This window comes from Orcinus orca, chromosome 10 (genome assembly GCF_937001465.1).
Source record: "Orcinus orca chromosome 10, mOrcOrc1.1, whole genome shotgun sequence".
Lineage (NCBI taxonomy): Eukaryota > Metazoa > Chordata > Mammalia > Artiodactyla > Delphinidae > Orcinus > Orcinus orca.
The window spans coordinates 97,583,196-97,609,971 of record NC_064568.1 but is presented as its reverse complement, the minus strand read 5'-3'; the positions used below and the strand labels follow the sequence as shown (position 1 = coordinate 97,609,971).

At 43.6% G+C, this 26,776-nt stretch overlaps 1 protein-coding gene across 4 annotated transcripts in view; it reads right to left on the bottom strand.

Annotated features, from left to right (window-relative positions):
- Positions 1 to 26,776, bottom strand: part of NEDD9 (neural precursor cell expressed, developmentally down-regulated 9) — a 300,840-nt gene that overhangs the window by 187,889 nt on the left and 86,175 nt on the right. For 2 of the 4 annotated variants that reach the window (XM_049715605.1, XM_033434908.2), the window contains exons 3-5: positions 25,071 to 25,121; positions 20,419 to 20,548; positions 3,395 to 3,754 (exon numbers count right to left, since the gene is read on the bottom strand). The gene's annotated coding sequence lies outside the window, so the exon portion shown is untranslated. Of the gene's footprint in view, positions 1 to 3,394; positions 3,755 to 5,818; positions 5,905 to 9,682; positions 10,604 to 20,418; positions 20,549 to 25,070; positions 25,122 to 26,776 lie in introns of those variants that run through there. The other 2 variants (XM_049715606.1, XM_033434909.2) reach the window with 2 other exon arrangements.

The following is a 26,776-nucleotide window of genomic DNA, read 5'->3' as shown; positions in this document are numbered from 1 at the left end:
GCAATTACAGTGACCCTACCTGGCCTGGAGAAAGCCTTCAGGTCATGAGAGAAAGGTGCAGGCTGTTAGAAGTCAGCCCAGTCCTGCTGAGGCCTGAAGGATGTAGGCAGGACTCTGACTGCTTCTACTACGCCCCTTCCCTGCTAGATACTTTAAAAATTGTTACCACATTTAATCCTTACCCACAGCCCTTCCCCACAGCGATTAATTTCCCCTTATTTACATATAAAGGAAGAGGCACCAGGAGTTATATCATTTGACCAAAGTCATACAGTCTGTGTTCTCCTGCACCTCTGGTTATACCTTTCTAGTCTTCTTTTTCCTTTCTTTTTAAAAAAAATATTGAGGTGAAACTCACATAATGTAAATTAGCCAATGTAAAGGGAACAATTCAGTAACAGTCAATATATTCACAGTGCTGTGCAACCACCCCCTCTATCTAGTTCCAAAACATTGGTATCACCCCCAAAAGAGGCCCCATACCCATTAAGCAGTTGTCCCCCATACTTCCCTGCTCCCAGACCCCAATCTACATTCTGTTTCTATTGATTTACCTATTACGGACATTTCGTTTAAATGGAATCATACACTTTGGGGGCCTGGTGTTTTGAGGTTCATACATGTTGTAGCATGTATCAGACCTTCATTCTTTTTTTTTTTTTTAACTTATTTTTGGCTGCTTCGGGTCTTCGTTGCTGCGTGCAGGCTTTCTCCAGTTGTGGCGAGCAGGGGCTCCTCTTCGCAGTGGTGTGCGGGCTTCTCACTGCGGTGGCCTCTCCCGTTGCGGAGCATGGGCTCTAGGTGTGCAGGCTTCAGTAGCTGTGGCGTGCAGGCTCAGTAATTGTGGCTCACAGGCTCTAGAGCACAGGCTCAGTAGTTGCGGTGCATGGGCTTAGTTGCTCCGCCACATGTGGGATCCTCCTGGACCAGGCATCGAACCTGTGTTCCCTGCGTTGGCAGGTGGACTCCCAACCACTGCGCCACCAGGGAAGCCCCAGAACCTTCATTCCTTTTTGTGGCTGAATGATATTCCATCGTATGGTTATACCAGAATCTATTTATCCATTCATCTGCTGATGGACATTTAAGCTGTTTCTACTTTTTCACGATTGTGAAATCGTGCTGGTATGAAAGCATGAGCCCTTGTGTTCAATTCTTTGGGGTACATAGCTAGGAGTGGAATTGCTGGGTCATGTGGTAATTCTGTGTTTAACTTTTCAAGAAACTACCTAGTCTTCTTAGAGAGTTCATTCTCCTCTCCCTCTATTTAAATGTTAGGATTTCTTGAGGTTCCTTCCTAAGCCACCCCCCTCATTTCTCACTTGATATTCTCTCTCAAGGATGTTTCATCCATACCCATGGCATCAATCAGCATCTATACGTTCAGGATCCCCAGGACACTGCTCTGAGTTCTAGACCAGCATGTCAACTGCCTGGCTGACATCTGCCTCTGGATGTGTTCAAGGCCCTCCAGAATCATCCGTTGCAGAGCGGAACTCACGCCAGGCCTGGCCATTCACCAGCTACTCTAGTCTCTGTGAGCGGCAGGCAGCGTCGACATCCACGAGGACGCCCCAGCCAGAGAACGGGGGATCATCTCAACACTCCCCCTGGGATCTCCTCTCCTATTTACCCCCAAGTCCTGTTGATTTTCCTTTCTCGATGACTCTTTATCTGTCTAGCTCCGCCTCTACTGCTACCACCCTTGTGTCATCTGTACTCCCACTGATATCCTTGCTTGGCTGACTTCATCAGCCTTCTAACCAGTCTCCCTGTCAGCAGGTGTGGCCCGTCCCATCCACTCTCCACACGGTAGCAAAAGGGATTTATTAAAAATGCAGATCAGACCACGACACCCCAAGCTTCTCCACCAGTTTTAGAATAAGCAGCATCTTCACCGCTGCCTCTTTCTCTAGCCTCGTCCTGAGCCACTCTTCTCTTCCCTCTGGCCACACTGGCCTTAATTTAGCTGGACAATTCGGGTCTCCCGCCTCAGGGAGCGCCATAAGCTGCTCCCTACACCTGGCACTAGCCAGCCCGTTGCCTTATTCATGCCTGTTCTCCTCCAGTTGTCGTGGCCCCTGTGCTATGGAAACCTCGCTGATGCCCAGACAGATCAGGCTCCCCAGCGATGTGCTCTGCTCCTCATTGCACTTGGGTAATGATTAATCAACAGACTACAAGCTTTTGGGGGGCAGGGCAATGTCAGTTTTGCTCCATCTTACTTAAGTTTTGACTTAAAAGTGGCTTCCACACCGTGAATACTCACTAGAGACTTGTACAATAATTTAGTGACCTAATTCACGAGAAACGGTGGCGCTCTAACACGAAACTGAGTTCACACCCTGCCCTTTCCACTGCTCCCCTTTGCTCCATTCTTAGAACAAAAATGTCCTTAAAAATAAGCAAACTTGGGAGCAAACAGAAACAAGGAGGAAAACCGCTTGGCTGGTTCCCAGGGTCCTGTCTGGAGGATAGTTCTTCACACCCACTTCTGGGTGGGAAACCAGCTGCTGGGAGGAAGGGAGGGGCTCTCCAGGCAGGAGCTGAAAAGACCAGAGCCCCCGCCCTCACCTCTGGTCACTAGCTCCAGGACTAGCCTGCTCACCGACCTCCTGGCAGCTTGAGATAGCATCTGACCCTTCTAGAAGGGCCTTTCCTCTTTAAAGCCGTATGTATTCTTCATTTTGAAGTAATTTCAGAAAGATAAAAAGTTGCCTCAAGTCTTTTGCAGAAGAAAGGCAATTGAATGAATGAACACATTAAATGGATTAATAAATACAGAGAAAAGTAAGGGTGGAGCTGTTCAGGTGGCCCAGTGTGGACACAGAGAACAGTGTAATTTGTCCCCAGCCCCTTAGAGGGGATACTAATGACCCATTCTCTGCAGAGCCTGGACACACACAGAGTCTGATTCTCATCACCACTTCTTGCCCCTCCGTCATTCCCATAGAGGCTGAAAACGACATTCTAAATGACTCTAATCCACCATAAATTGTAAGTGACAGCCCACACGTAGAGGTTCTGAAATAATTAGGAAAAGGAAAAGCTCAGGGTCATTTCAGGTAAGCTCTCCGGGGCCGGTAGGAAGGGGGAGGAGCGAGGCCGGTAGGAAGGGGGAGGAGCCATGTATTTTACACACCAGGAAGCACCTACCCAGGAAGATATGAAACTAGAATCACATAGGTTTTAAGTTGCACTAAAGCAGTGCCTCCAGGTCAACCTGAAGGGGGAGACTCTCCTGCTGAGGCCTGTTGAGTCCCTCCCAGCAGCTGCAGATAAGGGCGCCCCCAGCAGGGAACACAGCTGGTTGTCTGACACCAGCTCAGGAAGTCAGAGTCTGAGCGAACCCCCCGCCTTCCCCTCAGGCCACAGCAAGTGTCTGGGAACTCACCCCAGGCGAACGGCTGCGGGATCCTCTGGTTGGGTCCTTGCCCTCCCTCTGGGCGGGCAGGCAGGAGGTGGTGGCTCAGTCCTGCCTCATGGCCGTGCTTCTGTGTTGCTGCAGCCACTAGACTTGCTTCTGAAGGCAGCTGTGAGCATTTCCCCACGGAGCAACTGCACATGCAGACTGTGAATGGTGACCTTGTGGGTGTTTTTCCTTCCGGTTGCTGTGAAGTGATGTTGTCTCAGTTCATTTCCTCTCTGTGCATCTTTTTTTTTTTTTTTTCCCTCTGTCAGACCTCCTGATATGCTGAGGACCACTGGTTGTTTAGGGACAGGCGAGCCATCGAGTTCTGATCGGCACCGTTTGCTGTTTTGAGAAAGAGATCTTTAGATTAGGATCACCATGAAATTCTGTGGGATGTACTTTCTAAGTGGCACAAGCACCTTTCTAGGCTGCACTGAGGCAAAAATTAGGTTTTTCAAGACCAATCAATTTAGGATTTTGTGGTTTTATGAGCTCAATATGTTCTAAAGAGTTCTACTATAAATTGACATGAAACATCCTTTCATTTGACAAGTATTTATTGAGCCTGTACTCTGTGTGCTGGGGGCTAGGTACCCAAACAGATCATTTCTATGTACAACGTGATATAGAAGCCTAGATTTGATTATGTGAAAGGGAAATTGAAGGGATTTCATCCCAAACCCTTGTCTTCTTCCAGCTGGGCATTTGAGTAGCACACAAGGGGATGTACTCTGATACTGACTACCTGGGTTTGAATCATGGCTCTACTCTTTAAACACTTTTGATCCTTCCGTGCCTCAACTTCCTCATCTGTAAAATGGGAATAATAAAAGGGCTGCTGTGAGAATTGAATGAGTTAGTATATGTATCCAAAGAGCACCTGGCACAATAAATAAGTAAACAGCATATGCGTGCTTACCATTATTATTAGTGGCAAATTATACATAACTTCAGTCCTTGGTTTTTTTTCCTTTTCTGCCCCACTTCCCACCCCTTGCTGGTGCCTAGGAAATGACTTGGGGGCATAGAGGATTGAGGGAAGAGGGAGGTGGTTTGAATGACTGATATTCCGAAATGATGTGGTGGTGACTGATGTTTCTGCTCCTGCCTGCTCCATCCCCGAGACAAGGACAGGGCTGTCCTTGGCCTTCCCCTCATCTTTACACTCTGTTCATGTTGTCTGTTGCACTCTTGTGACTTCTGTTTTCTTGTTGTTTTGTTTAGTTTTAATTTCCTGTAATACTTCTCTGAAACTCAGATCCACGTTATTTATTTTTAAATGTCGAGCTGGCCTGAATCATGCTAAGAAATACTCTGTCCGTAAACAGATGCTACCTTTAAACAAAGAAACAAGAACTCAGCTCAATGCCTTGTGCAACTGGGACTTTATAAATACATCAACAATAAGAAGATCTACATTAATCTTTATACATGTACATAATTAGCAAACTTCATGGTACAAATACCATTAAGGTACTCCATTTTTTTTCATTCTCTTCCCTCTCCTTAAAAAACTATTCTTGAGTACATGCTATATATCAGGAACTGGTCCAGATTTGAGGTAGAGTTATTCTAAGTTTTTATTTTATAGTGCAGAGTATTTATTCATGATAAATCAATAGAGGTAGAGAAGTATAGACAGTAAATAATTTTTTCAAAATGCTCCTCTATGCATTTCCCATATCAGTTAAATACCATAACAGTAAATATTATTTGCTTCATTAGATGTTTATGCAGTATAAATTTAAATGCGAAATTTTAGAAAAAATATTTTAGTTATATAGTGTAACTTGAAGATTAATGCTAGCTAGTTGTTTCCATAAGTCAATGATACCCTAGATATTCTAAAAAAAACTAAGCTTGGGCTTCTTTTAAATAAAGTCCTTGAGTTTGGCAACTTGATTATCCTTAACTCGGTTATTTCATCTACATCCTCATGGCTTCTTTCCCCACTTTCCCCCTCATGCCTGGACCTCCCGCTGCTGAGCTCTTCAGGATGGAGAGAGGGCACATCTGTCAAGGCAAACTAAGGAGCTCAGACTTTGTCCAAAGACAGATCAGATTTGTTTGCAAAAAACAAGTTAAATATTTTTCCCACTTGGAAAGATGGAAGTTTCCTACGTCTGTTTTCCTACTTACAGTCTTAGATTTCCTTCTTTTTTGTGTGCGTGTGGTTTGTTTTCTTCTTTTGATTAGTGGCAGGTTATGCCACATATCAAAATTCTGACAAACCACAGATGGTTCTGACAAAAAACAAACAAGTGTAATTTGTAATCACTGTATCCAATGAAGACTGTGTTTACATTTTCATCTTTATTTACACAGTCTTCCTGACTGCTTTAATTAGTTTCTTCATGCCATCTCAGATTGCTGGAATCTCAGCACCACAGAATGGTTTATAACTACCTGTTAAGCAGTAGCCAACCTCCAGGCAATGGTTTTGAATGTCATGGATATTTGGTCCAAGCAGGGCCAGCTGTATGAGGTGGAGGCTGAGGGGTGAAGGAGAAAGAAGTGAGGAGAATTTGAGAAGATAAAAAGTTTAAAAAGTCTATGGCCAAGTCGTGTCCGCGTGTGTGCGTGTGTGTGTGTGTGTGCGTGTGTGTATTTATGATTCCATTTGCTTGACTCATTTCCCTCCACGACTGAAGACAGTATTAGCCCTGGGGAGTCAGCTGCCCACGGAGGAATTTAAATGAATATGCTCGAGCGTTGGTCTGGCACGTTTTATGAGCAGAATTGTCTAGTGTTGTAACGTATGCCTCCTCCCTTCTCGGGACTGTGAGTTGGTCTTGTGGTTTTCATTTTTGGATGAAGAAATCAGAGTTCAAAATGCTCCAGCTCATTTGTCCATTCAGTAACTATAGTGGACCTGCAAACTCCTCTGATCTTTCCCGCACAGTTCTGATATATCAGTTCACAAGGCTCAGGGCCTGCACTCAAGAGACTCAGAGCTTAGTTGGTAGATTATCTAGTGAGATCACGATTCCCCTTAACAGGTTCACTCACGATATTAAAAGCATTTATTGAACAAGTGCTATGATAAATCAAAAATGAATGAAAATCAGCTCCTAAGAGAAGTTACAGTCTAGTAGGCATGACAAAATGAACCTTATTCACCTTCCTCTTTTGTTCTCTTGCTGCTTACAACCCTCCTGTTCTCTCTCTTGTAACAGGACGTCTTTGCCTTCCATCTCTTCTGTTCTCCCGTCCATCAACCAAGTCGTAGAGTGTCGCACCCTTACATTGCCAGAGCCCCATGGAAAGCTATTCCAGTGACATGTTAATGTCGATTTCCTTGTTCTTGTTCTTCTGGGTGTTCACCCATTCCCAGCCCTAAGTGGAAGTTCAGTCTACTTTCTCTCATGCTTCAGAGCAACCCAGACTCACTGGGAAAAGTTAACAAAGGCCAAATTGTTTCCTGGCATCTCTCTCTCAATAACCTCAGCTGAGGCCCTTCTGCTGCTCAGGAATCTTCTCACTCATTTCCTACTCTCGGTCAGGTCTTCTTTCCAAACCTTCCTCTCTCTCCAGAAGCCCTGAGCCCAGCCCTGAGCTCACACCATGCAGAGGTAAGAGGCCGACGTGAGCTCGTTCAGCGTCCCTCATGATCTCTGCAGAATTTCACTCTTTCATCCATCCAGATCCTCACTCTCTGCTCATTCTTCAATCCTTTGAATTATAGTTTCAATCATTATCATTGGATTAATAAAAATAGCTACTTTTTTTTTTGCCGTACGCGGGCCTCTCACTGTTGTGGCCTCTCCCGTGCGGAGCACAGGCTCCGGACGCGCAGGCTTAGCGGCCATGGCTCATGGGCCCAGCCGCTCCGCGGCATGTGGGATCCTCCTGGACCGGGGCACGAACCCGCGTCCCCTGCATCGGCAGGCGGACTCTCAACCACTGCGCCACCAGGGAAGCCCGCTACCATTTTTGATGTTTATCATTAGGAGGAAAATGACATTTTCATAGATGAAACCATTCTTCTAGCTCACAGAATAGCTGTTTGAAGAAACATGGGTTCCAAGAAGAGCTAAAGGCAGGAAGACTGAATTCTTTTTAAGACAGAACTGATGACAAACATAAAGGGTTCTGATTTATTGGAGGCATTCATTGCATTTAAGCATCTGGCAAACACCAAGCACTAATTTCTCGATCACCTATCCCTCTACTAAATGATAACCACCTTTGACTTCCCAAAGAATAATTAGCAAAATCTTGTCAGTGTTGATTTCACCATAATTTTTAAATTACTTTTTAAAATATACAACTAATAAGTTTATATGGTAAAAAAACTAACGTTGAAGGTAAAATTAAAGTGCTTTCCAACCATCAACCCTAATTTCAGGTCTCGCCTCTGCTTTGCCCAAAGGGAACCCCTGCTACCTGCTTGGTATGTATTCTTCGAAGACATCTGCTAGGCATTTACACGAATATACGTAACCACCGTCAATTTGCAACATGCACATGTGCAACCTTGCCCTTGAGCGCGCTCTTGTGCACAAACAGAACACAAGACTGAAACCATCACATTATGCTCGGTTTCTGAGGGAACTGTACAAACTAATGTTCTGGTTTCACATGAAATAGGAACTGGAAAGCAACATCTTATTCATAAGAATATACAAAATAAAATTACACTGTTGTTTTCGATGGTTGAAGAGATTAGACTCCTCCATCTATCTGACTTTTGACCACTTGTTTTCTAAATATACAAAAATGTGGATTTACATCCAACTGGTTTGCCCCTGAGTAGAGATTCCCAGATCAAATACCAAAGGTTGATTAGTCATTTGATAAGGTGATTTTTCTGGATTTTCCTTTATGCCTACACAATCACTTAACCAAAAAATCAAGTCAAATCATGCCTCTCTCGAGGTAGGTTTGCTGCCCTGACAGTGACCCAGTCCCAGGGAGGGACTGCCAAGTATCATGATAATTTACAGCCCCTTTTTGCTCTGCCATGGCTGGTTCTTTAGCCTTCCTTTCCCTTGAGCACGTCCTCCTCCTGATTCTCAGAGCAGCCTCCATTTCACAAGCCTATATTGACAGATTCCTACTCTAAAGACTTAGAAATATTTTTTTACTGATTCCTGGTACTTAAAGCCCCAGCACACTTGTTCCCTTTAGTTTTTATATAAGTATTTTACTCTAAGACAATAGAAATTCTAAAAAGAAATCCAACTTATCCCTCCTCTATTTTCACCACAACTTTTCCTATTGTATAAGCGAAAAGCCCTGTGCCCACAGGTTCACGGAAACCCTAATACTTAGTGCCTTAATTCTATCCACTCTTCTTCTTACTCTGCCTCCTTCCTTTCATGCTCAGCTTTCCTGAAAGAGTTGTTTCGTCTACACTGTGTGCTCCCACTGCCACACCTTCCATTCCCTTCCTCCTCACTGCGTTCCCTCCATCCTGACCTCTAGCTCCCACCCCCAGCTCTGCATGCAGTAGTCCCTGTTAATGTCACCCATGGCATCCTAGATGGTGAAACCAAAAGACATCACAATGGCTTTCCTCTGTTGCATTTAAAATGACCAACCACTTCTTTATTCTCAGACCCCTCTTTCTTTCTCTGGGGGATCCCGTTCAGCTCAGTTCACTTCCTTCACAGTTCACTACATCCCCCCGCTTATTGCTACCCATGTTCCACCACTGGACCTCACATATTTTCACTCTACTTCTCCCTCTGGATGGGCTCCTCTACTCCCATTTAGGTCTGGGGCAAGTCTTTTCCTCCTGACTCTCCACTAATGTCATTATCATCCCTTCAGTCTCTGTCTTAGTCAGTTCTAGCTGCTTTAACGAAATTCCATGGGCTGGACGGTTCAAACAACCAAACATTTATTTTTCACAGTTCCGGAGGCAAGAAGTCTGAAACCAAGGGTGCCAACACAGTTGGGTTTTGGTGAGGGTCCTCTATCCTGGTTTGTAAATGGCTCTCTTTTTGCTTCATCCTCACATGGGGGAGAGAGATGATCCTTCTTTGTCTCTTCTTATAAGGACACTAATCCCATTCATGAGGGCTCCATCCTCATGTCCTACTTACCTCCCCAATGTCAATCTCCTAATGCCATCACATTGGGGATTAGGCTTCAACATAAGAATCTGGTGGGGACATAAACATTTAGTCCATAGCAGTCTCTCTGCCCTAAAACATTACAAACATCTCCTTGCTTCTTAAATCTAACCTGTCACCAAATCCTGTTATTTAAAAAATTAAATCTTAAATCTTGTTGACCAATTCCATACATGCCCACTGCTGATACCTTAGTTTAGTTTCATTGCTTGGACTGTCACAACAATTTCTAACTGTGACAGGGCACAAGGTGGGTCCTCAGGAGACATTAGTTGAAGGAGCATCTCCACAATACTAGATGTTCTCATAGAAAAATTTCAAATCTTCTCATGTCACTGTCTGCTTAAAAACTTCCACCAACTCCCTGTTGCCTACAAAACAAAGTGAGATGACTTAGATGGTGAATCGAGATCCATGCTCTCTTCTTCGATTCTCTCCTGCTTATCCACACCTAGAGTTCCTCTCACCTTCCCATCACCCTGCACTGCTCACTCTTCCCTAGTATTTCATGTCTTCTCATGATTTGGGGATTGTAAAGGCTATTCCCCTACCCAGAATGCCATTCCTTCTTCTCTTTCCGGCGACATGCTTCAAGACTGCACTCCCCTGGACAGAGAATCTTTTCCCCCTTTCACTGTCATCAAAACTTCTATTATTGTGCTCATCACATAGTATCATAATAGTGCATCTGTTTCCTTGGACTTCAAGGCTCCAGATGGCAAGGAACTGTTGCTTATTCATTTTGTTTAGACCAAACTAAACATTTTACAAAGTGGTCTGTAGAGGTCTTGTATCAAAATCACCCACAAGGTGGATAAATATAGATCCCCAGGTCCCACCCTTGAATTGCTGAATCAGTTTCTCTGGGGAGTGGAACCCTCCCAGCTAATTCTTATGCACATGAACATTTGGGGACACAGTTACAACATCCAACAAACATTTGATGAATAAAGACACGATGAAAAGTGCTAAGATCTCTACTCCTGAAAATCTGCTCTATTTCCTTCATTCCTCTGGGGTGTAGTTTGGCTGGAGACAGGTCCAGGGAACTTGGCTCGGCCACAGGTCAAAGTGACCTAATGGGAAACAGCTTTGCGTTATTCTCTAATCAGGTCATGCAAAGCACCTATTGTCCTGTCTAAATGCGAAATTAGGTTTAGGGCCATTCAAAGCCCTGAAGATGGTTGGTCGTGATAAGAGCTAACAAATTCTTGCTCAAGTGAGAACTGGTATTTCGGGCATGCTCTGCAATTTTAACTCACCAAAGCCAAGTTCTTAACCTTAAGTGGTTCAGAAGTACCTTCAAAGGAGTCTCACTGTCTCATTTGCTGTGCTTATCACCAGTATTGGTAACTCTAATATCAGTTAATAGTCCTCCCCTATTGACATTGGGTAGCTGTGAATGAGCCTAAGAGTTTTTAGACTTTGGGTGAGGCTGATGGACTTGTGAAGCCACAGGGTCTCTAAAATGTCCTTCTAAAATTTCTTCAGTAGACTTTTGAACTCCATCAACATGACCTTGAGATCTGTCACAGTGCACCATACCAGGCCTAACAAAGACTAAAAAACGTGCAGTATCTAAATGACCTCAGGACTACACAAAGTACCTTCAAGAAATGTTTGTTGGACTTATTATTTACCAAATAAATCTTACCAAAAGTACACATAACCCCTTCTTTATTACACAAGTAACATATACTCATTGTTGAAACCAGAAAAAGTAAGGAATTCAAAAAGATGACATAACCAATATTACATTGGAGTGTGTATTCGTTTAAATGTTTTTCCATATATATGTAGAGTGATATTATAGTGGATTAGTTTACTATTGTTGCAGTAACAAGTTACCACAGAATTAATGGCTTAAGACAAAAGACATTTATCATCTTACAGTTCTGTAGGTTAGAAGTCCCACACGGTCTCCTGGGCTAGTTAGTGTGTAGGCGTGGCTGCATTCTTTTGGAGGGGCTAGGGGAGAGTCTGTTCCCTTGCCTTCTTCTCTTCTAGAGGTTGCCCATATTCCTTGGCTACTGGCCTCTTCTTTCATCTTCAAAGTCAGTAATGTTGAACCTCTATGACTGCTCCTCTATACTTATATCTCCCCCAACCTCAGCTGGGAAAAGTTCTCCTATTTGATTTTAAGGACCCATGTGACTAGCTTGGACTCTCATGGATAATATAGGAGCCCAATTCAAGGTCTCTAACTTCATCACACTTGCAAAATCCCTTTTGCCATGTAAAGTGACATATTCTTAGATTCCTAGAATTAGGACATGGACATGCTGGGGTCATTATTCTGCCTATCGCAGGTAGAGATTGAACCTCTAATGTTCACGGAGGTTAAGTGACTTACCCAAGATCACAAGGTTTGTAAATATTGAACCTAGTAGTTAAGTTCTTTCAGATTGCAAGAGCTTGACCCCATCAGATTCTCAGCAAATGGAGATTTATGATGAAGGCACGTACGGAGCAACGGTAGGCAGTTAGCATAAACGCAGGACCGAGCCTCCCAGGAACTGGTACTTCATCCTCCGTCCACAGACCCCAGGATCTTGCTGGCTCTCAGCAGCGGCCACCCATAGCACCACGCGAGGCCACTGCCTCTTTCTCAATACTTCTCATACCCTGTTTAGCTCCCTCCAATGTCCTGCGTCGCTTCTTAATCTTACATTCTACTGACTCATGGCTTTAGCCCACGGTCTCCTCTCCATGAGTCTCTTGGTTTTTGAACCCTTCTGTCCCTTATATTTTTCTCTCTGTGTCACCTTCATACTTCTTAAGAGAAAGGATCTGATAGAGTCCATTGGCCACGACAGGCCACTGGACACCCCTGTCCTATAGAGGGCTCCCCGTGGATTATCTCATTGGCTGCTGGTCAGCCTACGGATGGCCATCTTCAAAAACAACTGCCCCTTCCTGGTTCCACCAGCCAGGATCAGGGGGTCAAGTGTGATGATCTGTTTGTAGGAAATCATTTAGGGTCCCTTCCCTCCGAATAGGGCCATGAGCAAGTGGGCACAAAGAGACTCTTCTCCAAAGCCTCGGCCAGAACGTCTTCCCCACGCACCCCTGCATACACTGCAGCTGAACCATATCTGGGAACCACAACTGGAATAATCTAGCTGAATGAAAGAGTATAAGCAGGGGCTGAACAAGAGGAAGAGACATTGCCCAGAACTAATACTGAATATGGACATTTTGAAAACGATTTAGGTAATTGTTTTCAGTACTTTAAGGCCCTAATTGCTGATCTTCAACAAAAAGGCCACACAGGCTTATGAAAGTTCTAAAATTATATCGTATTTATCAGTCACCAGGACCTCAACTTGCTTCCACAAACCACATAGGGCCTTGTGAAATGAGGCTTTGGAAAGGGGACCCTGATGTTTCTAAATTTTCACCCATTTGTCTCTCTATCTGCATTTGCTCTGAAAGGGGAAAGTGGCCTCATTAATTTGGAAAGAATGAGTCTAAACATGTTTCAGAAGGAGAAAAACTCTCTTGGGCATGCTGAAGCCCGTCCCCTCTGCCCCCTCCCGCTCTTCCTGATGGAAGAATGTTGCCATAAAACTTTCATCTGATATTTCCCACAAAAATGTGAGCTGTGGTTGCAGCTCAAAGATGCCAACACAAATCTTGCACACAGCCACCTCCTGACTGAAAACACAATCTAGGCTGTTCTTTAGTCTGGACCTCGGTAACCAGGGACACAAATTGATTTTAAATTTCAACTAATTACATGGGAGGAAATGGCCGTCTGATAGACAGAGGTCTTAACACAAATATTTCTCCCTGGTGACAGAGTACTGAGATGCTGCCATGTTACACACAACCAGGGTTTTTTCCAGGTGGTGGTGTGCTCTTTTTCTCTCCTCCTCTTGTGCTTTTAGAGAGAATGCCAATGGCATGCTGTCACCTCAATTTTCTATACCCTGTAATAATTCATTGAATTCATTCATCTTTACTCTGAAATACACAACATTCTTCATGCTGGCAATCAAAACATATTTTTTTTTGAGCAATTACCACTGTGTTAGGAGCTGGGAATAAACCAGTGGGTAAAAATATACACAGTATATTGTGTATATTGGATGCTTTGGCTACAAATAATGTGAAAATAGAACTTAAAGTGGCTTGAACAATAAATACCTGTTGCCTCACCAAGCAAGAAGTCTGGGGGTAGATCAATGAATATCTTCATGTCAGTTTTATTCTCAGGTGGTTGGTTCCCTCACAGTTGCAAAGTGGCTGCAATAGCTTTAGGGAGTACCTTCTCAACCACATCCAAATGCAAATAAATACATAAATAAATAAAGCCAAAATGAAGACACTCCCCAGCAGAAATGCCCTCACGTCCTAGGAGGCAGAACTGCATCATAAGCCTGTCCCTGAGCTGATCAACAGCAGGACAAATGAAATGGTCATAATTTGCTTAGACTAGTCAAATTTTGGCTCTGGGATTAGGAAAGGGCTCAGTCTTTGCTGAAGCACAGGGTTACCCCATACACAAAGAAAATCCAGTTCTGTCAGCAGGAAGATAGGATTAGCTATTGGATAAGAAACCAGCACGTCTACCTCTGTGGAACTTCCAGATGACATAGGAAGGACGGGACAAACACTCCTCAACATACAGATTTTTCATAAGGAGTCCAAAAGACAGAGGTTCCAGTATCCGTTAGTAGTTACAAGATCCTGGGTTAGCCTCCTGGAACCTCAATTTTTGAATATGTAAAATGGGAAATCATACCTATCTCACTGGGTTGCTCTGAGGATCAAATATATTAGTACTTGCAAAATACCTAGCACTGTGCCTGGCCCATAGGAATTGCCCCAAACATGCCATTTCCTTCTTCAAGGCCCTCAGGCTGCTCAAGTCTAAATGGCTGGATAACTGACAAGTCAATGAGCCTATATTCTGATTGATAAACACTGGGATATTAGGATTTACAGAGGCTTCCTGGGGGAGGTATTACTATCACAGTTGCCAGGAACCAGTAAGGTCCCCAAAATGCTTTTGCTACCTCCAATGGGTCCTTTCCATTTCTTCCTATTACTTTATCTTTCTGCAGCCTTGCTACTCTTGTCAATCTCCTTTCCTTTGGAACTTTATCTTCTCTTGTGTTCTGTGATGATTTTATCTGGGTTTACTGCCTTCCTCTCTAGCATCTCCTTTCCATGCTCCTTTAAAAGGTCCTCTTTATGGCTTTCCCCAGAACTGTGTTCTTCAACCCTGCTGCAATCTCACCTGTCGATCCCCGACGTGAGATTTCATCCTTTCTTATAGCCTCAATTCCTAGTTATATATTTACGACACATATTAGACATTCAATACACATTTCTTTCATCCATTTTTAGTCAATCATGTATTCAACAAGTATGTATTGAAGGCCTGGTACTATATGCCCATTACTGTTCTTCAGTAAGATAGATAGAGATATAGCAATAAATAAAACAGACCACACCCTGCTCTTGCGAACTTACATACTAATGAAGAGACAGATAATGAATAAGCAAACATTTCCTGTTAGAGATGAAGTAAGTGCTGTAGAAAATATCATGATGGGTACGTGGGGAAGGAAGGTCAGGAGGGAGAGACAGCTCCTTTACAGGGTGCCTAGGAATGCTTCTTTGATAAGACATTTACACACAGACCTGAAAGGTGTGAGTGACCAAGACGTGAGGCATGGCAGCGGGAACAAAGAACACAAGTGCCCTGCAGTGGGATCGAACTTGGCATCATCAAGAAACCCTCAGGGGGCTAGAATGAAGTGATCCAGGGGAAAGAGGAAGGAAACAGATCAGGGGGCAGTGGGGAGGGTTTCACAGGCAATGTCAGGGCTTTGGCCTCGCCTTTGAGGGAAATGGAGAGCCACGGGTTTTTGTTTTTGTTTTTACTAATTTTTAAAATTTATTTCTGGCTGCTTTGGGTCTTTGTTGCTGTGCTCGGGCTTTTTCTAGTTGCGGCGAGCAGGGGCCACTCTTCGTTGCGGTGCACAGGCTTCTCATTGCGGTGGCTTCTCTTGCTGTGGAGCATGGGCTCTAGGGCACACGGGCTTCGGTAGTTGTAGCACGCGAGCTCAGTAGTTGTGGCACACGGGCTCTAGAGCGCAGGCTCAGTAATTGTGGCGCATGGGCTTAGTTGCTCCGCGGCATGTGGGATCTTCCCAGACCAAGGCTCGAACCCGTGTCCCCTGCATTGGCAGGCAGATTCTTAACCACTGCACCACCAGGGAAGCCCGAGCCACTGGATTTTAAGAAGAGTGATAGGATCTGACTTACACCCTTAGAGGATCACTCTGGTGTCTCTGTTAAGAAGAGACCCTGGAGGCCAGAGCAGAGGCAGGAATTTCTGTTAGGAGACAACTGCAATAATCAAAGCAAGAGACGATGAGGGCTTGGATCAGGGTGGTAGCAATGCAGTGTTGAGAAATGGATGAATTTTGGCTCTAATTTGAGGTGAGATCAATAGGATTTTCTCTTAGATGTGGGAGTGAAGGAAAGAAACCAAGGTTAAGCCCAAAGGTTTGGGCTCTGGCAAGTGGAAGGAGGCGTGGTCATTTTCAGGGATAAGGAAGGCTGTGGGGGACCTGGTGGGGAGGGGAGAGTTAGATTTGGGGCAGGCTAAGTTCTACATGGTTCTTAGACCCTGTGTAGCTGTTGAGAAGGAAGTAGGATATATGAATGTGGACACCAGGGGAGAGGTCTGGAGATAGACCTTTGGGAGTCACCAGCATGTAGGGTGACATTTGAAGCAGTGACACTGGGTGACATCACCAAGGGTGTGTGTTCGAAAAAGGGAAGCAAACTGACGAGTGAGCGTTGGGCATGTGACATGGAGAGGCTGGGAGAGGACAGTCACCAGGAGAGGAGACTGAGAAGTGGCCTGAGACAAAGGACCGCCGCCAGTGCATGGTGCCCTGAAAGGTCAGCAAAGAGTGTCCAGGGGGACATGAAGTGTGTCGTCAACTGCTGAAAGGGGAAGTACGACGGGGGCTGAGAACTGCCCGATGGATTTGGGGATGCGGAGGCCACCGATGACCTTGACAAAGCAGTTTCAGTTGTGGGTGCGAGGCAATGGGAGAAGTTGGAGGCTGCAGTGTAGACAACTTCTCCAAGAGCTTTGCTGTAAAGCAGAAGAATGGGGTGATAGTGGAAAGACGGTAGAGGGTCGAGGGAGGCTTTTTTTTTTTTTTGGTTTGGTTTTATTGATAGGAGATTTAATATGCTCAAATAATAGACAATCTAATAGGAAAATTTTTATGACACAGGGGAAAGAGGAGTGAATTGTTGGAGTGAGGTCCTTGAAAAGGGTAAGGGGATGGGATATAGGAAATAGTGGAGAGGTTGGCTTCTGTCAAGAGTTTAGTTAAACTACTCCGTGGCATTTCTGCCTCAGCGCTCATGTTGTTTGGCCAAGTGACCTGCAGGGGCCTTAAACGGACACCAGCCCCTCATACCAGCCAATGGCCTAAAGAATAGCCCACAGAGTCACAAGCAAATGTAAGTTCCTGATATGACTTCCCCAGCAGCCCTTGTGATCAAACAGGCTCCCCTGTCTCCCAGGGCCTTCCCTTTGTGCGCCCCTTAGATAAGACCCCATGGGGCTTACCAAAACCACACTCATTTTGGTTTGAATTGACCAATCTGGCCTTAGCCTGGGAAACCCAAGGCACTCCCCCCATGACCCTAATAAAGGCACATGTCCCAGGACCTGTCACTCTCACAGCCTGTACCCTGTCTTGACCTCCCCTCATGGCCCCTGGCGGCCTGCCCAGTACTTCCTCCAGAACCAATGAGTAATGAACCCATTTCAATGTTTCTTGTGGTCTTTTGTTGAACATCATTCACCATCTCACACCCTGTGTTTTCCTTAACAAATGCTAACAAAGTTGTTAACAGCTTCTCCTGAAGAGGAAGGGCAGACTACAGGTATGGGGGTGTGAGTGGGTGCATGACCGCTGCTGACCCTTCTATTTTTTCCTGTGAAATAGAAAATAAGGTTATCAGCCAGGACTGAAGTCTGGGGAGGAGGTGATGGAGGTTTAAGGAGAAAGGATAGGATGTGAGATAGTCATCTTGAAGAGTGAATGAATTAGGGAAATGTGGTAGGGTCACTGAATCAACACTGGCTACTGCGTGTTGGCTCCCATATCTATTTTTGAACACTGGTATCGCTCCTGATCTCCAAACTCATATATCCAGCTATCTACTGGTATTTGTCCCCTGGCTTTCTCGTGGGAAAATTAAAGCCATTCTCCCTCTGCCCACCCCCAGCCAATCCTCCTACGCTCCCTATTTCAGTGACTGTCACTCCCATGCCCCCTGCCCCCCGTTTCCAAAGCAGAATAATAAAGCCTTTGAATAACTCATAAACTAGTGTAGGAAATATTTCTTTTTTTTTTTTTTTTTTTTTTTTTGCTGTACGCAGGCCTCTCACTGTTGTGGCCTCTCCCGCTGCGGAGCACAGGCTCCGGACGCGCAGGCTCAGCAGCCGTGACTCACGGGCCCAGCCGCTCCGCGGCACGCGGGATCCTCCCAGACCGGGGCACGAACCTGCGTCCCCTGCATCGGCAGGCGGACTCCCAACCACTGCGCCACCAGGGAAGCCCGGAAATATTTCTTATTTTCTGAGGTTGAGAACACTGGAAGAGAATCATGTTTCGGAAGGACCATTATTAGCTCAGTTTGAACATTATTGACTCGAGAGATCAGCGAGAGATCCAATTGGAAGTGGTGAGGAGTTCAGCTGACACACATTGGGTGGCTGACTGATTATTCCTTTAGTAATAAGGCCACAGTTCACCTGGGGCTCCTGTTCAAATGCAGACGGTGATTCAGTAGATTTAATGCTAAGCTTCAGAGTCTGTAGTTCTAAGAAATTTCCAGATGATGCCAACAATACAGGTTCATAAACCTCACTTTGAGGGGTAAAGGTTAGGAGAAAGAAACCCATGCAGATCATTTCAATTTAATGTGTTCAGAGTTATAATAAAAAGGGAACTACATGGACATAGTTCAGCATAAGAATTAGGCAAAACCATGGAGACTGTTAACGGGCAGGCCAAGGAATGTGTTCTCAGTTCTGAGAAGTATGGAGAACCATGGAAGCATTTGAACAGAGCATAACATGGTTCTATTGCAAAATGCTCATTGAAGGTCAACCATGTGTCAATTGCTACTTCAACAGCGGTGATAACGCTGTGAACAGGGAAACCGGGGGTCTTGCATCCTGGAGGGGTTAGGGAGCTCATAGTAAGCAAACAAATAAATAAACAAGGACATTTTAGACTGTAGAAGTGCTGTAAAGAAAAGAAAAAGGATTCACGTGATTGAGCCTGGCGGGACTGCTCTAGTGGGAGTAGTTGTTGAGCCAAGAGGTAACCACGCAGTGGAACCAGTCAGTCCTGCAAGCATGGGGGAAAAGCATTCTGGGCAGAAGGAACAGCAAGGTGGTGGCCTTGAGGCAGGAGTGAGCACTGAGGCAGGAGGATCAATCAAGTCAGAGTGACTGGAGCCTAGCGAACAAAGGGAAGTGGTATGAAATGGGGTAGGGAAGATGAGCAGGGGCCAGGTCATGTGAGGGCTTTGAAAGCTGCGCTAAAGAGTTTGCATTTCATTTTAATGTGGGAATGAAATAATCCAATTTTTAAAAGATAATTTTTGCTACTCTGTGAAGATTGTATTGTCCGTATGTTTGTTAGGTCCGGTGGAACATGGATTCCTTGGATGTGCTCAGAACTGTACTTTAGAAAGATGAATCTGTCAACAACTTATAAAATAGCTCAGAGAACAGAAGCTCTTCAGAAGTGTGTACAATTGAGAGTTAAGGACAGCACAAACTGGGGAAATCAGACTCACACTTCCAAATGAGGCTACAGGAAGCGAGATGAGAGATTCAAATAGTACTCAACGCTCTTAAGCTAGGACTTTCTCATTAACTCCCTCGTTTAATCCTCTCTACAACCCCACAATGTTGGTTACAAAAATCAGTTTCTGAGGTTTTAACCCAGACCTATTGAAAAAGAGATCCAAGGGCATCTGGTTGTCAGTGCATAAATGCTTCAGGTGATTTTAAATTCAGGGGAGGTTGATTTGCTGCATCTCCACCTCCTTCTGTCTAAAAGAATGAAGGTGGTTACCATTTCGTAAGCACCAATCGCTCTCTCTAACCCTTCCTGCTTTTCTTTAAACTCTGCTGATCAACTTACAACCTAAGTGGTGAGATTTCAGGATTCCAGGATGAATCCACAATGAAAATGCCAACGATTAAGCTTCTGGAGTTTGCTAAAGAAGTCTCTGCTCCTTGCTGGGGTTGGTGTGAATCTTTGCTGGGGTTTTAAAAGAAAAACCTTGACGTAATGCTCTCGGTTGCAGTCCTCATTTGTATTTTAATGTAAATGAGTTTCAGATCCTTCTTGAGAGAAAATTTTGGCTGGGAAACTATGGACAGTTCTGTGCCCAGAGTTGGGGGCGAAAGGCTTGGGGAGTAGAATGGGGAAGGGGAAAGGGGAAGGAGGTGGCACAGGGCACTCAACTTCACTTCCTTCCCGCGTTTGCGTGGAGCCAGGAAACAACCACCCATCTCCTTCCTGAGCCCGAGGGCTCTTAGATTGTTTGCTGAAGAAGAAAAAATAATCTGGTTTTATAACTTTGCATTAGCTGTGCTCGTTTAGATTCTCATGTGAACCATGCATCTGGATGGTTACCTTAAAATATGCATTTCTTTGAAAAGAAAACCTTGATCTGCATTTTGACCACTTTCCCTTGGTGTTGCTGCTGGGCTGTGTTCAGCCATCTCCAAACCAGAAAAGGTCTCGTGGGCACAGGGAAGCTCCAAGGTAGGGCAGGGAGAACTGCACACTTGACAGTCAACTTCACAGAAACAGGGAGATGACAAAAGTGGAAGGAAGGAAAGTCATCACTTACTGAGTGCCAACTGTGTGCCCGGGTCTGCTTGGACACATCTCGCGAAGGTTCTCTCAGGGCCTCCTCATTTCCTCTGGTTCTCCTCGGAATCTCCAGTATTAGAGATGAGCCCACATGGTGAACACACCTCCTGCCAAGTCATTTATATGAGTGTTAGTAATAACTCATATTTATCAAGCATATAATGCTCGCCAGGCGCTTTACAGTGTTCCTTCATTTAGTACTCTCAACATCTTAGGAGATGCTTCTCATTCATATATTCATTTCCAGATAAAATAACTGAACCCTAGAGATTCTACGTGACTTATCCAAAATCAACGGTGCTGTGATTCAAACCCACGCCACCAGATTCTTAAGATCACATGTTTAGTTGTTATGGGATATCACCTTTCACTGAGACAGTAAAGTCATAAAATTATACCTGCTCTGGGTATAACTTGCCCGTAGGTTTATCTTTGAGGTCTTTAGGTCCCTTAAGTTTTGTCTCCTTTTTCTCCCTAAAGGCATCCTCTCATCACTTAAGGTACCTACAGCCCTCCTATATTGTATACCTCACTACAGTACCACCTCTTTTCTGAAAAAATTACCTAGTATAATTCACTCATTCACACTGATGCTATCTATGCCTTCTAGGCATAAGTGCATTTAAAATTTTTTTATCTCTAACCATAAAGAGGGTTTTTTGTGTTTCTTTTTTTTTTCTGAGAATTTTCAGCTATCAACTCAGGGATAAAGGATCCGTTTGTCTCTACTATGGTCTGGGGATGTCTTCGGCTGGTGACTGGTTGGAATATCTAGGTGTAAGAACTTCCTCTCAAGGGTTTCCTGCTTATCTGGAGAGGGTGAGCTCCAGAACCAGTCACAGGAGGTGTGTTCTCTGAGTGATGTGAGGTATAGGAACAGGTGTCCTGGCCTCATTAACTCTGGGACCTGTGATTCTGAGACACTGAGCCTACTCTGCCTGAGCATTCATTTATTCATTCATTCCTCAAGGAAGCATGGCCACTTCGAATGGCACCGGGGATGCTCTGATAACCCAGACATTGTTCCTGTTGCCACAGAGTTCACAGTGCAGAGTAGGAGACAGACATTAAGTAAGAAACTTCAATGAAAAATGGGCATATTTCATCTCCCATTGGTCCTTTTCCTTCCTCTTCCTTTCTTACTCCATTGACATTATAATTTTTCTTCCATCCTTTTGCCCCAAGGCTCCCAGATGTCATGTATCTAGAACCTTCCTTCCACCCTTGTGCCAATATCCCATCTTGGACTTTTCTATCTCACTTTTGCCTAGTGGGTGATTATTCCATTTGGTCCGCTCACTGCCAGCCAGAAAACCCATGGCTTGTGACCCATTTTGATCTGTCATGAGTCTTTTTGTCATTTTAAACACACAAAATTAGGAACAGTGTCAAGAACAGGGAATAGTTGATGGTCATCTTCAGAGTGTCCATTAATTAATTCATTTAGCAAGCATTACATAGCTGGTATCTGCCAGGAATTGAGGTATATGGATGGAAAGGAAAAACACATTTTCTGCATAGTAAAAAATATATAAATTTCCAAAGGAAAGGACCCCCATCTATCTTCTTCATGACCCTGTCCCCGATATTTAACTCCTTAGCACAAGGTGGGAACTCAATAAATATCTGCGAAGCAAAAGAATGAATTCATATTTTGGCTGAAAAGACAGATATATAAAGAACTGTAATAAGGTAGGATGACCATTCATTCAATAAATATTGCTTGAATATCTCTAAGTGTTACATAATATGTCAAACAAGACAGATGCTGTCCTTGCCCTTATGAACCTTACAGTTAAAAAACTGCACAAATAAGTATTGGAGTTATGATAAGTAATGTGAAGAAGTGTAGGGTCTAGAGAGCGTAAAACATGATATGTTTACCCGGCTCGTGAGAAAGCCCTATAACTCAATAAAGCTCAGATTACTTCTGAAAAGCTGAAAGATTAATATGGTTGAAACATTTTGAGTGGAGGAAAGGAGAGAGTGGAAAGAGCAAGGTTAGGAAGAAAAGCAGAGATTGGATCCCCACGGTGTTAAGGCGAGATCCCCAGATGTGAGGGCAAGTTAAGGGTTCAGTGCTTATCTTGAGAGCAGTGAGAAGCTTTTCTAAGATTTTAAGAGCAAGATATGATGGGTTTTAATTTTTAGAAAATCATTCTGCTTTGAAGATAAAGAATGGGAAGAGATCAAGAATGGACAGTAGGAGACCAATTAGGAGGCTATTGCAGTAATCTAGGTATGAGGTGACAGTGACTTGAACTAGGAGGGTGATATTGGAGACAGAAAGAAGTGGATGGATCCAAAGTATATCTTGGTTGTAAGATCAATACAACACGATCATTGGATTGTGGGTGCGTGGTGGTGACAGTAAAGGAGAGAGGTTGTCAAGCATAACTCTCGTCAATCCCATAAATGTTGGTGTCATTTTCTGAGATTGAAAATACTGGAGGAGAATCACGTGCTTTGGAGGAACATTAGGTTCCTAACCTAGTTAGGTTTTGGATACTATCACCTTGAGATACCTGTGAGAGATCCAAATGGAAATTTTAAACAGTCTAATGGATACATATGGTGTGACTGCCTGGCCCAGCATTCTTCCTCTAGTATAATTATGAGGTGTGCATGTGACCCAATCTAAGGCAATTGTAATATCTTGACTCCCAGGCCACAGGGACTGATTTATAGAGAAGTCATGTGAACATCAATGGACCAATCAAATTCCTTCTCTTAGTCTGAGTGGACAGAAGAGAGATTTTTACACTCTGGTTGCAGAGCTGTGAGGATATATGTTCAGAGATCTTAATGATTATGGGGATTATATTGGCTTAGAAAAATGAAAATAATGTGCAGAGAGACAGGAGTCGGAGAGAAAGGATCCTGAGAATAACAGAGTCCTCTTGCTTCTGCCCCTGGTTCGGTTACATGAATTAAGAGTCAGTATGTGTCTATTAATCTTGCACTCTCTCTCTGACTCTTTCTGTTTCTCTGTCTCTCTTCCCCCTTTTTTTTTGTATGTTTGTCTGTTTTTTTATCTTAAGCTAGTTTTGGGTGGGATTTTATCACTTATAATCATGACAATGCTAGCAATATATACAGTTGGATTTATTAGCTAGAACTCATACAGCGAGACCTTGGCTGTAGATATATTGTTGAGGCTTGTTGATATATCATTTGAGACAGGGAGTGGACAAGGTCACCAAGAAAGAGACAGAGTACTGAGGTCTAAGCTCTGATGAGCTCTAACACTAAAGATCCAGGAGAGGAGGATGAATTCCCAAGGAGGTTGAGAGAAATGTCCTAAGTCATTGGAGGAAAACCAGCAGAATGTGGTGTCCCAGATACTAAGGGTGTTTTAAAGAGGTGGTGATCGACTACATAGAATGTTCCAGAGAGGGCAAATATGATAAGAACTGAAAGGCAGCCATGGGACTGGGCAGCACAGATGTCATTGGTGCCTTTACCAAGAAAAATTTAGTGAAGTGAGAGGTCAGAAGCCAGGTGGAGTGGATTGAGGAGGAGATGGGGGTGAAGAAGTAAATAAAGCCTGAGTTTGGAAACAATTCTTTGGAGAATCCTAGCTGTAAAGGGGAGGAATGGGTAGGATGGCACTGGAGAGGGAGATCAAAGAGGGATATTGTTTATTTTATTTATTTTTTTAAAGATGAGAGGTACTAAAACCAAATTATATTTAAAGATCTATTAGAGCACAGAGAGAAAGCAGGTAACTCTGCTTGGGTGAGTACAAGGAGGTCTCCCTGAGGAGATAACTGTGAGCTGGGTTTTGAAGAAAGAGTAAAACTTTTCCAGAGGAAGATGGCATTGCATGCAAAAGGAGATTGTAAGCCAACACACAATGCTGCGTTTAAAGAATGGTCAACAGCTTAGAGCATGGAAAATTTTAGTCCTGGACCCTGTTAGAAGAAAGGAAAACCCATCCAAGACTTTTTCTACCTTTTAGACTTGTTCTCAATTTCATCTTTAAAGTAATTCATTAGACCAGATTATCTTTAAAGTCTGTACCAATATTAAAATCCATAGCTAATGGTGATCTGTCTTGAATGTTTTGTTAGACTGATAGCGATACTCCCCCAAATGAATATGCCACCACAGCTGTTTTCTGAAATTATGCTTTATATTGTGAGGCTTCCAGGAGGTTGGAGGCTCAGCTTAAAGTGGTCCCCTCAGAAAAAAAATAATCATGAAATATCTTTGAAGTCTACTGTGTTCTACCTTAAAGGTTCATGTGCATCCTATTCCTTAATATATTTGACATGAGTACTATTAAATTGTTTTATTATTCACTGATGCCCCAGGAAGATAGGCCAGCTACACCTTTAGATTTAAGTATTTCCACCTAGTTATACGCATAAGCTCTGAGCAAGGCTGAACGTCCCTGGCTGGCTTCTATTTCCTAGTCTTTCCTCACTTGCCCACTCACTACCAGCTTCATAGAGGCAGAGAGTCTGAGTGTCAGCTCTCTGCACAAGTGAAATATGGTAGAACCTGGGATGGAGAGGAAGGGAGCTTTAAGAGTAGCTTAAACTGAGTTAGTTGATCTTTATAAATGTCCTGTGCCAGCGGGAATCGAGTAATTGCATTATGAGCCTTAGCATCTCAGATACTCACATATCATAGGATTCACATCAACTTGGGTGTATAAAAGCCACATAAAATTGCCTGAAAGAAAAAAACAACACACATTAATTGGATTCTTGGCAAAAGACTGAAAAAAATGTCCCAGACTGATGAAGCAAGTTATTTTTAGACAATTTTGCCCTAAAATATGTTGGTGCCTCTGTGAATGAGTTCATAACACATGCTGAAAACTCCTTTGGCCTGATCCTTTCAAACAAATCTCCATTTTTTCCTTTTTATTACATAATAAAATAAAATGAGCTGTCTCCCAGTGCCTCCTCTTAGAAGCATTCCTCAGCTGAAATGTCTTTTTTCTGCTTCCATCTTCATGTTTACCTTCCTATGAGCCCCCTTCCTTTTTTTTTTTTCATATGCCCTACTTTTGTAACCTAAAGACATTGATAGAAATTTAAGTTCTTTCCACCATTCATTTAGTATTTCAGTTGTCCCCATTTTTAACCCATGAGCTCATTCTTATGATCCATCAGATTTCCTACATTTCAGCCCTCTGTCCTTTTTCCAATGAACAAGTGGAGGACTGACACTTTATATGGCATTGCAAGGGGAGGATTAAGCCACTGGTAGTTACAGAGATCTGGCTTAGTGATAAGAGATCTGCCAATGATTAGAAGACTTCACCTACTTGGTCTTAAGATGGAATTAGTCCAGATGGTGCCAATGGGAATTAAGGGACTGTATGGTCCCGGAGCAAACACAATGCCTGTCTTTTGGATGCTCTTAATCTCAGAGGTAAATGAGGGAAATAGGGCTTTCTGAGGCCTTGGCCACACATTCCCCAGTGATTATAGTACCAAATACTCATGATTCAAAGTGACTGGTTATCAGATGCTAGACACATCTCCTAAATCATTAAAGGATTGAAAGGTCTGCTTGATGGTCCCATGTTACTAAAATTAATGAGTTTTAAAGTCATTTATTATATTTCTGAAGCTGCATCTACAGAGGTATTCAATAATCTTGGTCATATATATCACTGGAAGGAAAGACAAGTTTAATTCTTCCAGAAAGCATGACATGGATGTAGATATGTTTCCTTAGTGTGTCCTGTTTACTTTGCTTACAGAACCTCTACTGTGTATGTCCTGGACAAACTTCATGAACTCTATGCAAACAGGCATACTTATAGTGCTTCCTTCTTTATGTTTCTAGCAACCTAGAATTTGACATCACAATTAAAGTACATTCTTAGTATATGTATTGCTTTCAGGAGCTAGGAAAATCCAGAGGCCCTCTGTACTCACATGATCTTGCCCTTTAAATTATTCCCTAAAAAAGTGTCTGATGACAGAAACAATCAATTTCCAGTCTTCATGTGTAAGCTCAAATCTCTGATAAAATGCACATTGTCTGATTGAATCATTCTTTATATTGTTATCATTCATTTCGACTTTAATGTAAATGAAGACCCTGAGAAGTTGTGACTTAGAATGGAGGGGAGAGCTACTGGGTGCTATTGGGTGATAATGAGGAAAGATTCGCTGAGGGTGGAAATCAATCAATCCTGACTTTGCTTAATTCAACAGTTGTGCATGAGATGAACTTGCTCTCAGTCAGGAAACTAGCGCAATTCCTCCAAAAGGAGGAGCTTCCAAACTTTTCTGTAACTAGGAATGGAATCTAAGGCCAGCTCCCATCTCTGGAGGCCCCATCCATGGGCATCACCATCTCTGTCAATG